This window comes from Pan paniscus, chromosome 9 (genome assembly GCF_029289425.2).
Source record: "Pan paniscus chromosome 9, NHGRI_mPanPan1-v2.0_pri, whole genome shotgun sequence".
Taxonomy (NCBI): Eukaryota; Metazoa; Chordata; class Mammalia; order Primates; family Hominidae; genus Pan; species Pan paniscus.
In genome coordinates, this window is record NC_073258.2 from 87148168 (window position 1) to 87162500 (window position 14333).

Genomic DNA, 14333 nt, shown 5'->3' on the forward strand with positions numbered 1-14333 from the left:
TCTTAGGAGTGTAGACCAAGAAACATGGCATGTAGCAAAGTTGGCATCCTAATATAAATGTCGAAAAGCTCAGTTGGTATTTTCTCACTGTTACCTGGAGCCACTTGCTCTTCCTCCTCCCAGTGGAAAGCTCCTTCCCTGCAATTCCAGCAGCACTTTCAGGATGTGGCCTCTGAGAGATTACATATCTTTTAGTCATCAAAGGGCAATCTGGCTCCACTGAGAGTGTTAACTGGACACATTTACCAGAGTACAATGTAACTTCCAACTAGTGATTTGGCTTGCCTCTCTTTTCCCTCTCCTAAGGAAATAATCAGAGCCCATATAAACATGCACGTGCAAGTATGTAAATATACATGGAAAGATCAGGAATCATCTAAATGACAAAGAGCAGGGGTGTGGTTAAATCAATTGTGGCTATCTTTATGATGTAGTACTATGCAGCCATTAAAATGCTATTACAGGAAAACAAAGAAATATATATCCATCATATACTGTTATAAAAATTGCTTATAAAATTATAACATGGTATGAATTATATTTTCCAAATATGTGTGTATTCATGTTTGTGTGTGGACAGAAAAAGCCAAAAAAAAAAAAAAATAGAAGACTCTGATATTAATAGTGGCCATCTCTGCATAGAATTACATGAGTTTTCTTCTTGGTGCTTTTCTCGTGTTTTCCAAATTATCCAAAATGTACATGTGTTACATTTATCCAAGATGTACATGTGTTACTTTCACTATACTTTAAGAATAAAAAACAAAAAGTGGTCTAGTTCTTCCTATTTTGTAGCTCTCTTTGACAAAGAAGTTTCACCAAATTCCTCAGGGGCTGGAACAGAAAGCTATTTTAGTGATGCCAACTGTGCCAACTCAAAACATTACTCAGAGAACTTGTTGCTGAAGGCAAAAAAGAGTCACTTCCTATCTTGTCTTAGGGAACACTCACCAGGAGCTGCAGGAAATCTTCAAAGATCTTTTTGTTGTTGTTGTTCAAGGGTTTTTAATTCTGTTATCTCTGGGGCCTCACAAGCAATACCAAAGTCTCTGCCATATCTCCCAGTATACCAAGTGGCCATGTGTAAGTAGGTTTATTGGTGGCCTTGAGTAATATCCCAGAGTTTCTGAGAGAGACTGGCAAAATGGGCTCTATCTGGAGTCACAACAGCATAATTTAAGAACATAAAATCTGTAGGCAAACAGATCTTAGTTGAAATCCAAACTCTGAAATGTATTAATTATATGGCCTTGGATATATTACTTAATCTCTTTGTGTCTCAACTTCCTCATCTGTCAATTAGAACAAATAATATCTACTTATAATGTTTCTATGATGGGTAAAAGTTACAATACATGTTAAGTATTTAGCAAACTGTATTGCTCATCGTAAGCAACAATGAATGAAAGCTATTATATTACTACAATAAGTAACATAAAAGAGAGAAAAATAAGTGTCATGAGAGATCAAGAAAAGGCACAGTTAGTCCTGGTTGAAAAGATGGCAAAAGGCTTTGTGGAAGGAGAGAATTTAGATATTCTACTTTTTATTTCTTTATTTTAAATTTTATTAGAGATGAGGTCTCACTATGTTGCCCAGGCTGCAGTATGTTGCCCATGCTGGATTGCTCAAGCAATCCTCTCACCTCAGCCTCCTGAGTTGCTGGGACTACAGGTGTGTGCCACCACACCAAGCTCAGAACATTTAGATGTAGCTGTGCTTTTAGTTTAATACCAAAAATTACATATGTGTGCTAACCAAAACCCTGGCAACTTAATGATTAAAACCTTTACCCAACTTTGTACATTGTAGCTTTTCATACCACTCAGAGTTTACATTTTAAACTTTATTTTAGGCAGTGTTATTACAAAATAGTCTGGTACAAATAATTACCCTGCTAAATTAGAAAAAAAGAGAGAGAGAGAAAGTAATAGTCTACATAGAAGATATAGTAAATTGACCTTATTAAATCTGTTTCTTCCTCCAAAACTGGGGTGGGGGTGCAGTTCTTAATGAAGAGTATTACCTCCATTCCCCCTCCGCCCCAGGGTGTTTGGAAATCTGTGCATCGTTTTGTTCAGTTGTCACAATGATTGGGAGAGCTATTAACATTTATGGGTTGGAGCCAGAGATGCTAAATGTCCTGCCATGCTCAGGACAATCCGCTACATCCAAAAGCTGTTCTGCCCTAAATGCTAATAGCACTCCTTTTGAGAAATACCATTAGAAATACTATTAGAAGGTCTCCAATGGCCTTTCCAGCTCTACAAGTTTGTTAGTGAATTCTATTCATCCCTTTGAACTAGCATTTCTTTAGTATTCTAAATGTCAATTTTAATTAACAGGCAGACAATATGAACTAACTAAGCATCTGTAAGGGTTAATTTTGGCTTGGCCACTGTGTTCAGCTATTTGGTCAAACATTATTCTGAATGTTTCTGTGAGGGTGTTTGGATGAGAATGACATTTAAATCAGTGGACTCTGAGTAAAGCAGATCACCTTCCATAATGTGGGTGGGCCTTATTCAATCAGTTGAAGGTCTGACTAGAACAAAAGACTGACCTTCTGAGCAAGAAGGAATTCTGCCAGCACATGACCTTCAGATTAGAACTGTAGATTTTGTACTTTCCAGGCTCCATAATAGCATGAGCCAGTTACTTAAAATAAATCTGTCTCTCTCTATATATGTACACATACACTACTTGTTCTTTTCCTCTGGGGAAGGCTAATACAGCATCCTTATTCCTGGGCATAAGATTCAGAAAATATGAGAAGGAAAAACGAAGATAATGCAAATTATCTCCACTATTTACCCTGGATATAGATTGCCGTGATCTCATTTTGTGCACACCTCAAATGCTGAAATGCAACATTTGAAGAATTTGGGTTTCAGGATGCCTCTGAGCATTTTACTGAGCATGTTTTCCTCTGCACTTCTAAACTCACGTGTACTTTAAAGAATATAATCCATGTTTCTGAGTCATTTACACTTAACTCATCAAAGTCTTGATTCACAATTATTTGACACTCTGCACCTTATTAGTGCTTGAACTCGCTCTATCAAATCTTTGTTCTAAGTCACCTTTTGGTCCCTCAAAGAAAGAAAATAAAGTAAGAACCCATGTTAGTGTAAATTCAAGATATTTAATTTCTAATTTACCCCTTTTCAAGGAAAATATATTTTTACTAATATCTTCATTTGTAAAAACTTGTTGTTTTAACCCTATTTAAGATTTTCTCCCAGACAAGTTTTTAAATATACACATATCTTTGAATTAAAAGCAGCAAGTAATTTTTACATAAAACATATTAAGTATATTTATTTTCTTGCTTTGTTTATATGTACTGATGGTAGATTAGTGTCAAGGTCAGTGAAATCACATGCAACCTATTTTAAAAGTTGGTTTTTTCATTTATTTTCTTTTAATGCTCACACTGTTTTGCAAAGTCTGTGTAATTTCATATATGTAATTACTCTTTCAACACAAAACTTCCCTGATGTTGGCTTATTTCAACAAAAAACAGCATTATATCTGATCCAACAGGCTAATTCTCCTGAGACATCTTATAGTAACAAACCAATATGAATGTAAAAAAAAAATTTACAAAGAAATTGGGAATACAGTTTTGCATTTCTGAGGGTCTAGCCTCACAGTGCTAAGTTAAATTTCAGATCTCAACTTCTCTGCATAATTCACAGAAAAAAAATAAAAGTGGCTGGGCGCGGTGGCTCACACCTGTAATCCCAGCACTTTGGGAGGCCGAGGTGGGAGGATCACAAGGTCAGGAGTTCGAGACCAGCCTTATCAACATGGTGAGACCCTGTCTCTACTAAAAATACAAAAAAATTAGCCGGGTGTGGTGGGGCACGCCTGTAGTCACAGCTACTCAGGAGGGTGAGGCAGGAGAATCGCTTGACCCCAGGAGGCAGAGGTTGCAGTGAGCTGAGATTGTGCCACTGCACTCCAGCCTGGGCATCAGAATAAGACTCCGTCTCAAAAAAAAAAAAAGAAAAAGAAAAAAGAAAAACAAAAAAAGTAAAAATAAATTTCAGATCTCAGGACTTTTTGGGCACTGACTTTAATTTATAGATAGGAGTGAATTTCTTATGGCTGATTAATAAACTTTCAGACAATATAAAGATTACAAAGGTTGGGAGGCTGAGGCAGGAGAATCGCTTGAACCTGGGAGGTGGAGGTTGCAGTGAGCCGAGATTGTGCCACTGCACTCCAGCCTGGATGACAGAGCAAGACTCCATCTAAAAAAAAAAAAAAAAAAAAAAAAAAAAAAAGTTTACAAAATGTTAAAATAACAACAAAACTCCCATTTATCTGGCTTTAATTCCCAGTTTTATTTCAGAATTAGGCATTTATCTGTAATAATCCAGACTTTAAGATAATAACGGTTAATTAACCTGGTAGTAATTGTAGCCTATTTTTCAGAGAATTAGGTACAATAATCATATACATGCACCAGACAAGACTTTGCTTTCAAACTGCAATGTATTCAATGCTTAAAGTTACAGAGGTGATCTTTTCAGGGAATCAATGGGAAGGGATATTTAAAATAAATTCATTGATCGGATTGATTTTTAAATTCAAGTAAGCTTTTTTTTAAAATACAAAAGTAATACATGCTTATGACCTAAATTATAAAGAGGAAGGAAGGAAGAGAGGGAGGGAAGAAAGGAAGAAAGAAAGAAAAGAAAGAGAGAGAGAAGGAAAGAAAGAAGAAAGAAAAGAAAGAAAGAGAAAGGAAGGACGGAAGAGAGAATGGAGAAAGGAAGAGAAAGGAAGGAGGGAGGGAATGAAAAAGAAAGAAAAAGAAAGAAAGGAAGGAGGGAAGGAGGGAGGGAGGAAAGAAACAAAAGGAAGGAAGGAAGGAGAAAGGAAGAGAAGAAGGGAGGGAAAGAGAGAGAAAGAAAGAAAGAGGCAAGGGAGGAAGGAAGGAAGGAAGGGAGGAAGGGAGGGAGGGAGGGAGGGGAGAGAAGAAAGGAAAGAAAGCGAAGAAAGAAAAGAAAGAAAGGAACGTGTTGACAACTCAGCGGGATGCCATATGGTGAAGTGATAAAAAAACTCAGGTCTGAGAGTTAGGCTGTGTGGATTCAAATCCAGCTCTACCACTACCTCTGTGACCTGGAGTTAGTAATTCAACTTCCCTGTCTCAGCTTTCTCATTTGTAAATACAGATGCAAGAATGTTATGAGGATTCAATAAGATAAATTGTGCAAACCTGCCTGTATAGAGCAAGCCCCGTCAATGAATATTATCTCTCAGTACAAGTTTCTGGATCCTTTTTGTCTTAGTGTTTAAACAGGGACACTGCTGGTTTTGATTTACATTTGAAAAGAGCACTGAGAATCTCAGAAGATAGTCACCAAAAAAATATATTTTTCTTCAGACTTTTTCTTACTGTGTAAGAGGAAGATTGTGGATAAAATTTTATCGTTCATAAAATCAAGGCTGGTAATTTAAAAGCAGGAGCAAACCTTTGTTTCAAAAATTGAAATATATTCATTGTTCAACAATTTTTTCTCCAATAATAAATGGTTTAAGCTTTTCCACACGCATATTGTCTCACACACTTTTTCACACAAACATATTTTTAAAGAACAAAATATTTGGCTGGGCATGGTGGCTCATGCCTGTAATCATAACACTTTGAGAGGCCAAGGTGGGAGGATTGCTTGAGCCTAGGAGTTTGAGATCAGTCTGAGCAACATAGACCCTGTTTCGAAAGAAAAAAAAAAGAAGGAAAGAAAGAGAGAGAAGGAAGGAAGAATGGAAGAGAGAAAGGAAAAGACAGAGAGAGAAAGGGAAAGAAAAGGAAAGATAAAATGTACAAGACATTGGAATTACATCCGTTTTTTTTGGCCAATTATTCCTTTTAATTAGTGATAGGCATTGTTGTTGGCCTTTACCCTTAAGACTATATTTGGGTTTAGGGAGAAGTTAAATTATATTATGCTTATCTTCTCAACACTAAAAGTTAAAAATTCCACCTACTTCTCCTCCTATTTTCTCTATCTTAGTTAGAGATACTGCGATCCAGGAAGTCAGCTAAACTATAAACCTGAGTCATCCTAAGCCCCTCACGGTCCATGAATTATTGAGTCCTGTTGATTGCATTTTTAAATATCTCTGGAACCAACCCCTTGCTTTTCATCTTCATTGGCACTGCTTTAGTTCACGTCTGCAGTACGGAAATAGCTGAAATAGCCCCTGAGCCCATCTCTCAGCCTTACCCTCTGACCTTTGCCAAAGAGAAAACCCTTCTTTGGCTACTTATTACTTTACAGACCAATGGCATAAGGCCTTTCATGATGTGACCCCTCCTAAACTAGACACTTATTCATGAACCATTTGCCAAAGTATTAAAGTTATGCTGTGGATACTTAGGAGGCTGAGGTTGGAGGATTGTTTGAGCCCGGGACTCTAGCCTGGCTACAGAGCAACACTTTGTCTCAAATAAACAAATAGAAGAGATGCTGTTGGCTGGGCACAGTGGCTCATGCCTGTAATCCCAGCACTTTGGGAGGTCGAGGCAGGCGGATCACAAGGTCAGGAGATCGAGGCTAACACGGTGAAACCCCGTCTCTACTAAAAATACAAAAAATTAGCCAGGCACGGCAGTGTGTGCCTGTAGTCCCAGCTGCTGGGGAGGCTGAGGCAGGAGAATGGCGTGAACCCGGGAAGCAGAGCTTGCAGTGAGCCGAGATCATGCCACTGCACTCCAGCCTGGGCGACAGAGCAAGACTCCATCAAAAAAAAAAAAAAAAAAAAAAAAGAAGAAGAAGAAGTAGAAGAAGAAGAGATGCTGTGGAGTATACCACTCCGGTGACTGGAATACGAATATCCATTCTTTTTTCTTTCTTTCTTTCTTTTTTTTTTTTTTTTTGAGATGGAGTCTCGCTCTGTTGCCCAGGCTGGAGTGCAGTGGCATGATCTCGGCTCACTGCAACCTCTGCCTCCTGGGTTCAAGTGATTCTCCTTCCTCAGCCTCTCGAGTAGCTGGGATTACAGGTGCCCACCACCACCCCTAGCTAATTTTCATACTTTTACTAGAGATGGGGTTTCGCCACGTTGGCCAGGCTGGTTTTGAACTCCTGACCTCAGGTGATCTGCCTGCCTCGGCCTCCCAAAGTGCTGAGATTACAGGTGTGAGTCACAGCGCCCGGCCCGGAATGTCCATTCTTTAGGGCACTTTCTATTATCGAGGAAACCAGAAAGCTGAATTAGCACTCATAAGATAGCATCTCTCTCTCTCTCTCTCTTTTTTCTTTTTCTTAGAGACAGGGTCTTGCTCTGTCTCCAAAGCTGCAACCTTGAATGCCTAGGCTCAAGTGATCCTCCTGACTCAGCCTCCTGAGTAGCTGGGACTGCAGGCACACGCCACCATGCCTGGCTAATTTTCTCATTTTATTTTATTTTTTAAGAGATGGGGTGTCCCTGTGGCCCAGGCTCGTCTCAAACTCCAGGCCTCAAGCAATCCTCCTATCTCAGCCTCCTGAGTAGCTGAGTCATGCATCCCTTTAACAACAAGAAATGCTTTATGCCTTGTGCTACATTGCGCTACCATGTTGTTACTGCCATGACATCAATAGGCAATAGGAAATCTTCAACTCCATTAAAATCTTATGGGACCACTGCGCATGTAGTCCGTCATTGTGTGAAATGTCATTAGGCAGCACATGACTGTATGTGGTAAACAAAGGCACTGCAAAATTACAAGGGAGATTTCACTCAAACTGTAAGTGATCCTAATCAACTTTTCTTTAGCCACAAGACAGTGTTCTTTGCTAATGTTCAGAATGTAGTGTTTGCATCCAATGGATTGTCTGTCTCTCAGACTTTTGTCAGGGTAACACTGACAAAAATTTACTTTCTAAGCTAATTCTCACCTCTTCGTGATGCCTTCTCATATTTCCACCAAGTTACTGCCCTACCTGTTCTGTCATAGTACTGTATGTATTCTCTGTTGAGCATTTCTATTATAGCACTAGGTAGCACTAAAATTATTTATGAAGGTTGTTTTCTAACAGAGACCTGTAAGTATTAGTGTTTAAAAGGACCAGCCCTTGGGTCAATGAGATCTGGGTTTGAATTCTGATTCTCCCACTTACTTGTTGAATGTCCTTTGTCTAATCCCTTAACATCTGTGAGCTACAAGTCATCTGTAAGACATGGATAATATAGTACCAGATTTATAGTGATACTGAGAGGATTAAATGGCATGCTGTGTAGAAAGCATTTTGCACAGTACCAGACACATGGAAAACACTTAGTAAAGTAGGTCTTACTGATCACCTTTGCAGTTAGCTTCACAGTAAGGAATCCCATGTCTAGGACATCCATTATACAGCCTTGCTTTTATTCCTAGTGGTTTATCTACATTAGTTTTTGTTTTTGTTGTTGTTTGTTTTTTTATTTGGTTGGGTTTTTTTTTTTTTTTTTTTTTTTTTTGAGACAAGTCTCACTGTCACCCAGGCTGGAGTGCAGTGGCATGATCGCTGCAGCCTTGACCTCCCAGGTTCAGGTGATCTTCTCATCTCAGCCTCCCAAGTAGTTGGGACTACAGGTGCATGCCACCATGCCTGGCTAATTTTTTCGTATTTTTATTTATAGACTCAAGGTCTCCTTATGTTGCCCAGGCTGGTCTCGAAATCCTGGGCTCAAGCGATCCTCCTGCCTCCATTGGCATTACAGGCATGAGCCACTGCGCCTGGCAGTTTATCTACTTCGGAAAACAAAAGCACTTTCTCTCTTTTAAGGTTTTTTTCCATTAGATAGTGAACAGATTTTCTAAGACAACTAGTGATACTCATTTGGTTTACCTCTGCCTTCCCTTACTAGACTATAAGTTACTAGAGGAGAGGCGTGATGTTTTATTTTTGAATCCCACCACCTAGAAAGTGCCTAGCACATAGCAGGTACTTTAAGAAAGTGTTTATTAAATGAACAGAAAAATTCCTTGAAACTGGCTATAAGACATTTCTGATTTTGTCATCTAGATCAGTGGTTGTCAAAGCGTGATCTTTAAATCAGCAGTACTGGTATCACCTGTGAGTTTGTTAGACATGCACATTGAGAGGCTGGATCCCAACCCAGTGTATCAGAGTCTCTGGAGATAGGGCCCAGGCAACTGTGATTTAACAAGCTATCCGGATGTTTCTGAATTGTTACAATTTGAGAACCATTGACCTAGACAGTATTTTCCTTTAAAATACAGTATTTTTCTTTAAAAGCTAATAACAGTTTTTGTTTTTGTTTTTTTTGAGATGGAGTCTCACTTTGTTGCCCAAGCTGGAGTGCAGTGGCGCAATCTCTGCTCACTGCAACCTCCACATCCTGGGTTCAAGTGATTCTCCTGTGTCAGCCTCCTGAGTAGCTGGGATTTCAGGCACCCACGACCATGCTCAGCTAATTTTTACATTTTTAATACAGACAGATTTCACCATGTTGGCCAGGCTGGTCTCGAACACCTAAGCTCAAATGATCCGCCCACCTCAGCCTCCCAAAGTGCTGGCATTATAGGCATGAGCCACCGCACCCGGCCATAAAAGCTAATGACAATATTTAAAAGCTAAAGATAGTATTTGAAAGCTAAAGGCAGTATTTTTCTTTAAAAGCTAATGTCATTTTATACATCTAAAAAACATTATGCTGAGCAAAAGAAGCCAGATACAAAAGAGAACATACTGAATTATTCTATTTATATGAAGTTCTACAATAGGCAAAACTAATATGCAAATATAGACAAAACAGAATAGTGGCTGCCTGGGGAGAAAGAGAGGAGAGGTTTGACTGGGAAGAGGCATGAGAAAACTTTCTGAAGTGTTGGAAAGCTCCATCTGTATCTTGATGGTGTGTGGATTATATGGGTGTATGCCTGTGTCAAAACGCATGGAACTATATACTTGAGATCTGTGCATTTCACTGTATATAAGTGAAATAAATACGAACAGAGTTAAAATAATGCCATTCTAATTCCTTCTGTATAAGTCTTATCAACAGGAGATACATGTTAATAGACTTGTCTTAAGAAGGTCTATAAGATCCTCCACGATCTGGCCCCTTACCTTCTTTTCTAGCCTTCTCTGCTACCACACTTTTGTCACCTTCTCTTTTCAGTCCTTCACCAGCACTGACCTTTCAGTGTACCAATGGCATTTGTACTCTTCTCATATTCCTGCGCCAGGACTTTTGCACATGCTGTTATCACTCCCTAGAATGTTTCTCCTTCTCTTCTTAATGGGAGACTGGTTAACTCCCATTCTTCTTTTAGTTCTACTCTTCTGTCTGTTTCTCAGGGAAACCCTCCCATGTCTCACTTTATTACACACGTCCATGGAAACTTTGTCCAGCTGCTGTGTATGCCTGTGCAGCTTGTTCATCTAAACAAGGGTTCCCAGCTGAGGTGACAACTAAAACTAAAATCAAATTTGTGCTCCACTCACAAAGCCTTGCACATGGAGCAGGGTTGTATCAATCTGGAAAAGGGGGTGACTTTTCTAATTTACCAAAGTCATTGTTTGCTTGCCAAGCTTTACCTACTCTGGGCTCTTTCTGCTATGGCCTTTTAAAAAACAGCACAAAGATACCATATGGGCTAGCAGCAGCCCTGACCTTGTACTTCCCCTTCACACCACTTACCACGGTAATTTCACATTTATTTGGTTAATGCTTGTTTCTCCTACTTGTCAGTAAGCATGATGACAGCAGGAAATTGTCTGGTTTTGCTTATTGTCAAGTTTCCTCAGCACCTGGAACAGTGTTGGGCACACAGTAGGTACTCAGTAAATATATATTAAATCTATTCGTTATTTTTCTTTTTTTTTTTTTTTTTAAGACAGAGTTTCACTCTTGTCACCCAGGCTGGAGTGCAATGGCGTGATCTCAGCTCACTGCAAACCTCCACCTCCCGGTTTCAAGCTATTCTCTCACCTCAGCCTCCCGAGTAGCAGGGATTACAGGCTCCAGCCACCACGTCAGGCTAATTTTTGTATTTTTAGTAGAGACGGGGTTTCGCCATGTTAGCCAGACTAGTCTCGAACTCTTGACCTCAGGTGATCCACCTGCCTCGGCCTCTCAAAGTGCTGGGATTACAGGCATGAACCACCACGCCCGGCCCCATTCGTTATTTCTTAACGCTGGATGAATATTAGGCTGTTTGAAGGTAGAGACTGTGTCTTATTTTCTTTTTTATTGTCCCCTCCTCCCCATTGCCCCTGGAATTATCCTACTGCTTTGCATGTAAATGGCATTCAGTAAATTCTTCCTGATTGATTTGAAAACGTTCAAAGAAGCCATATGATGTTCTGTTCATAGAAAACCAGATCTGCAAGCATATGATTACACATTGCATGAATGATGATGAACAGCTGCTATTTATGAAGCAGAAGAGACAAAAATGTTGAATGAATGAGAAATAGACTCCAGTTGAAATGGGAAGGATTTAATTTAGCTTTTGAAACTCATTTCCTGATATGAAGCTTACAAGATACCAGGAGACAATGCCAAGGAACGCTGTGAATTTTCTTTTTCTATATAAGTAAATGATCTTGGAAAGTTCCAAGATGGATCAACCACTTACTTGAAGGCTAAGGGGTATTTCTTACTGAATTCTCAACAGCCAAGTATGAGATAGATATTTTAAAGTAAGTTTTTATTTTGGAATACTTTTACAGAAAATTTACTAAGAACAAAGATAGCATAGAGAGTTCCTGTATTTCCCTCATCCAGTTTCCCTCATTATTAACATCTTACATTACCATGTTACATTGGTCAAAATTAAGTAAAGACTGAAATCCATACATTACTATAAACTATGCTATAGATTCTTTGTTTTCCCAGTTGTATCTTCTTTCTGTCCCAAGTGAGATAGCTTTTTAAAGTTCTTTGATACTTTATAAACAATTCTGTGGTCTAAAGACCAAGCTCTGTGCATAGAATTACATAAATTTAGAGCTGCCTGGGTCCCTCATCTTGAGGTAAAAGTGCTTTGGCTTTCCAATCAATTGAACACAATCTCTAGTACTGCCACTTGAACAGCTGTGTGTCTTTGGGCATACTGTTTACTTATCCTAAGTCTTAGTTTCCTCATTTGTAAAATGTGGGTAGTAAGACCTCTCCAACTGTGATGGTTCCTGAGATCTTTCACAGTAGGAGAATGCAATGTTGAGAAACGTACAAATTTTTCTTTTTTAGAGAAGTAGGTCTCCTTATGCAGCGCAGCCTGGCTTTGATATCCTGGGCTCAAGCAATCTTCCTGCCTTAGTCTCTTGAGTAGCTGGAACTACAGGTACACATCAATGCACTCAGCAAAACTTATTTTTAATAGGTAATTAGACTTTTATGGTTATTAAATTAATACCACAAAAGTAGTACTCTGCATGGAACACCTATGACATTTTACATATCTTAAATTAGTAACAAAGACTCTCCTCTGAGCCCTCTTCTCCATCTTCCTGTCTAGCTTGCCTGGCTCAGCTGTAGCAAGAATTCTGCATCAGTTTAGAGAAAAACCCATACCCTTGATATCTGATCACCCTGGCCTTTTTTAGCACAAATTCTGTTAAGTTGGTGTAGCAAAAATTTCCCCATTCTTGATGTCTCTTCTTAGTAATTTTCCAACCACCAACCCCTCCAACTTTGCTCGACTATACATCCCCACTCCTTGCTGTAATTTGGAGTTGAGCCTGATCTCTCTCCTATTGTGATAGTCTTGACAGCTATCAAAATAGTCCTGAATTAAGTGTTCCTTACTATTTTAACAAGTGTCAGAATATTTTTCCTTTAATGTAGTGACAATAACGTAGTAATATAAACTAATTTCCATTTATCACCCCTGATTCATCAGAAACATTTTAAAAATAACCCCTTCAAGTTTTAATAAGCCTCTTTAAACTATTTTTGCTTTGTTACAGATAATATGAATGCTGTAAGGCATTTTTCTACCATATGTGTCCTTTATCCAAATGTTCAGCACTTTTCTAATTTTATGACTAGACGTTGACTCCCACTTCCCAGCTCCCACTAATCTCTCACACACGGAGTAATTTTAATTTGAAATGCTTTAGTCAATTATCCTTTACTTGTAGAACTATATTTCAGAAACGTCCTTCCCTTTGTTGGGAAAGATGTTCTTAACAAAGGGAAGGATGTTTCTGTCTGCTGATGAAAATGTCATACCAAAGCACGTCTTACTTTCTCAGGAGCTCACTCTACTCCAGTCTCATCTCTTCTCACCAACTGAGGAGTGCTTAGTAGTGCCTGGAACATTGGAAGTGCTGAACAAATGACTGCCGTCATTGAGACCTCAACTTTAATTTTTTTTCGGCTTCTTTATTTCAAAGTCTTCACTGCAGAAACCTCTCATTCTGACCTGCCTTTGCTTTACTTCCTTTTCTCATTCTCAACCAAGAGTTCTCTCTTTATCTACAAAAGAAAGAGTGACTTGCAATCTGCAGATAAGGAAACTGATGTCCTGGTTATAAAGTTATCATGCAGAAATAATTCAAGTATACTAGAATTTTATGGATGGTGCACTCTAGGTGGGTAATGAGGTCTAAAAGAGAAAAGATATACAACATCAAGTAGGTGCCCAAGAAATGGTAGGTCCCTTTCTCCCTTCCTGCCTCCTCATTTTTACAGATGAGGACATTTTTACAGAAGCCCGAATAGATAAGTAGTCACAATCACGTTCTAAGAAAAACAAAAAAAAAGGTGGCGGATGCCGTATTTTATTTTTCGTCATCACTCTCCTTTTCCTGCTGCTCATTCAGTTATGGTTTCATGACCCATATAATAATTCCACAAGGCACACCAATGTTATCTGGCACCTGCTAGAGAATAGATATAGTAACAGAGGCAAATATTTTGGTGAAGTTTAACAGGTGTGTTGCCTTCTAGAATTTCATTGTATCTGATGTGCAAAAACAAGCAAAACATTGTCGGTTAAGTATCACAATCTCATAATGGAGATGAGCACTGATTCTTAGGCCTTGGCGTAGTTCAGGGCCTATCCTTCAGCAGCTAAAAAGAGCACTTTGGCTGTAACTCATTGGAGTCTAGTCTCATAATTTTAGGATATTTCTATTTAAGTCTTAACCACTATTGGTAGCAACTGGAAGGATAATCATTCATTACAATAAATAGTCAACAGAATAAATATCCGACAAGAATTTACGAAGCGTCTAGAGTATAATTCGGTAGCGCTTTGAAATCCACCCTGGGATTCGGAAACCGGGTAGAAAACTACCTGGTTCAGCAAACGAGAATTCAAACAGAGGAGGGGCTTGGAGGAGGCGGGTTTCGACGAACCCAGCGCAAGA

General features: G+C 39.0%; 1 protein-coding gene across 6 annotated transcripts in view; it reads left to right on the top strand.

The window, feature by feature from the left end:
* Positions 1-11015: 11015 nt before the first annotated feature.
* Positions 11016-14333, top strand: part of EED (embryonic ectoderm development) — a 38426-nt gene continuing 35108 nt past the window's right edge. For all 6 annotated transcript variants that reach the window (XM_014346954.5, XM_003832975.6, XM_008958476.6 and 3 more), the window contains exon 1: positions 11016-14333. This exon is cut by the window's right edge and continues 841 nt beyond it. The gene's annotated coding sequence lies outside the window, so the exon portion shown is untranslated.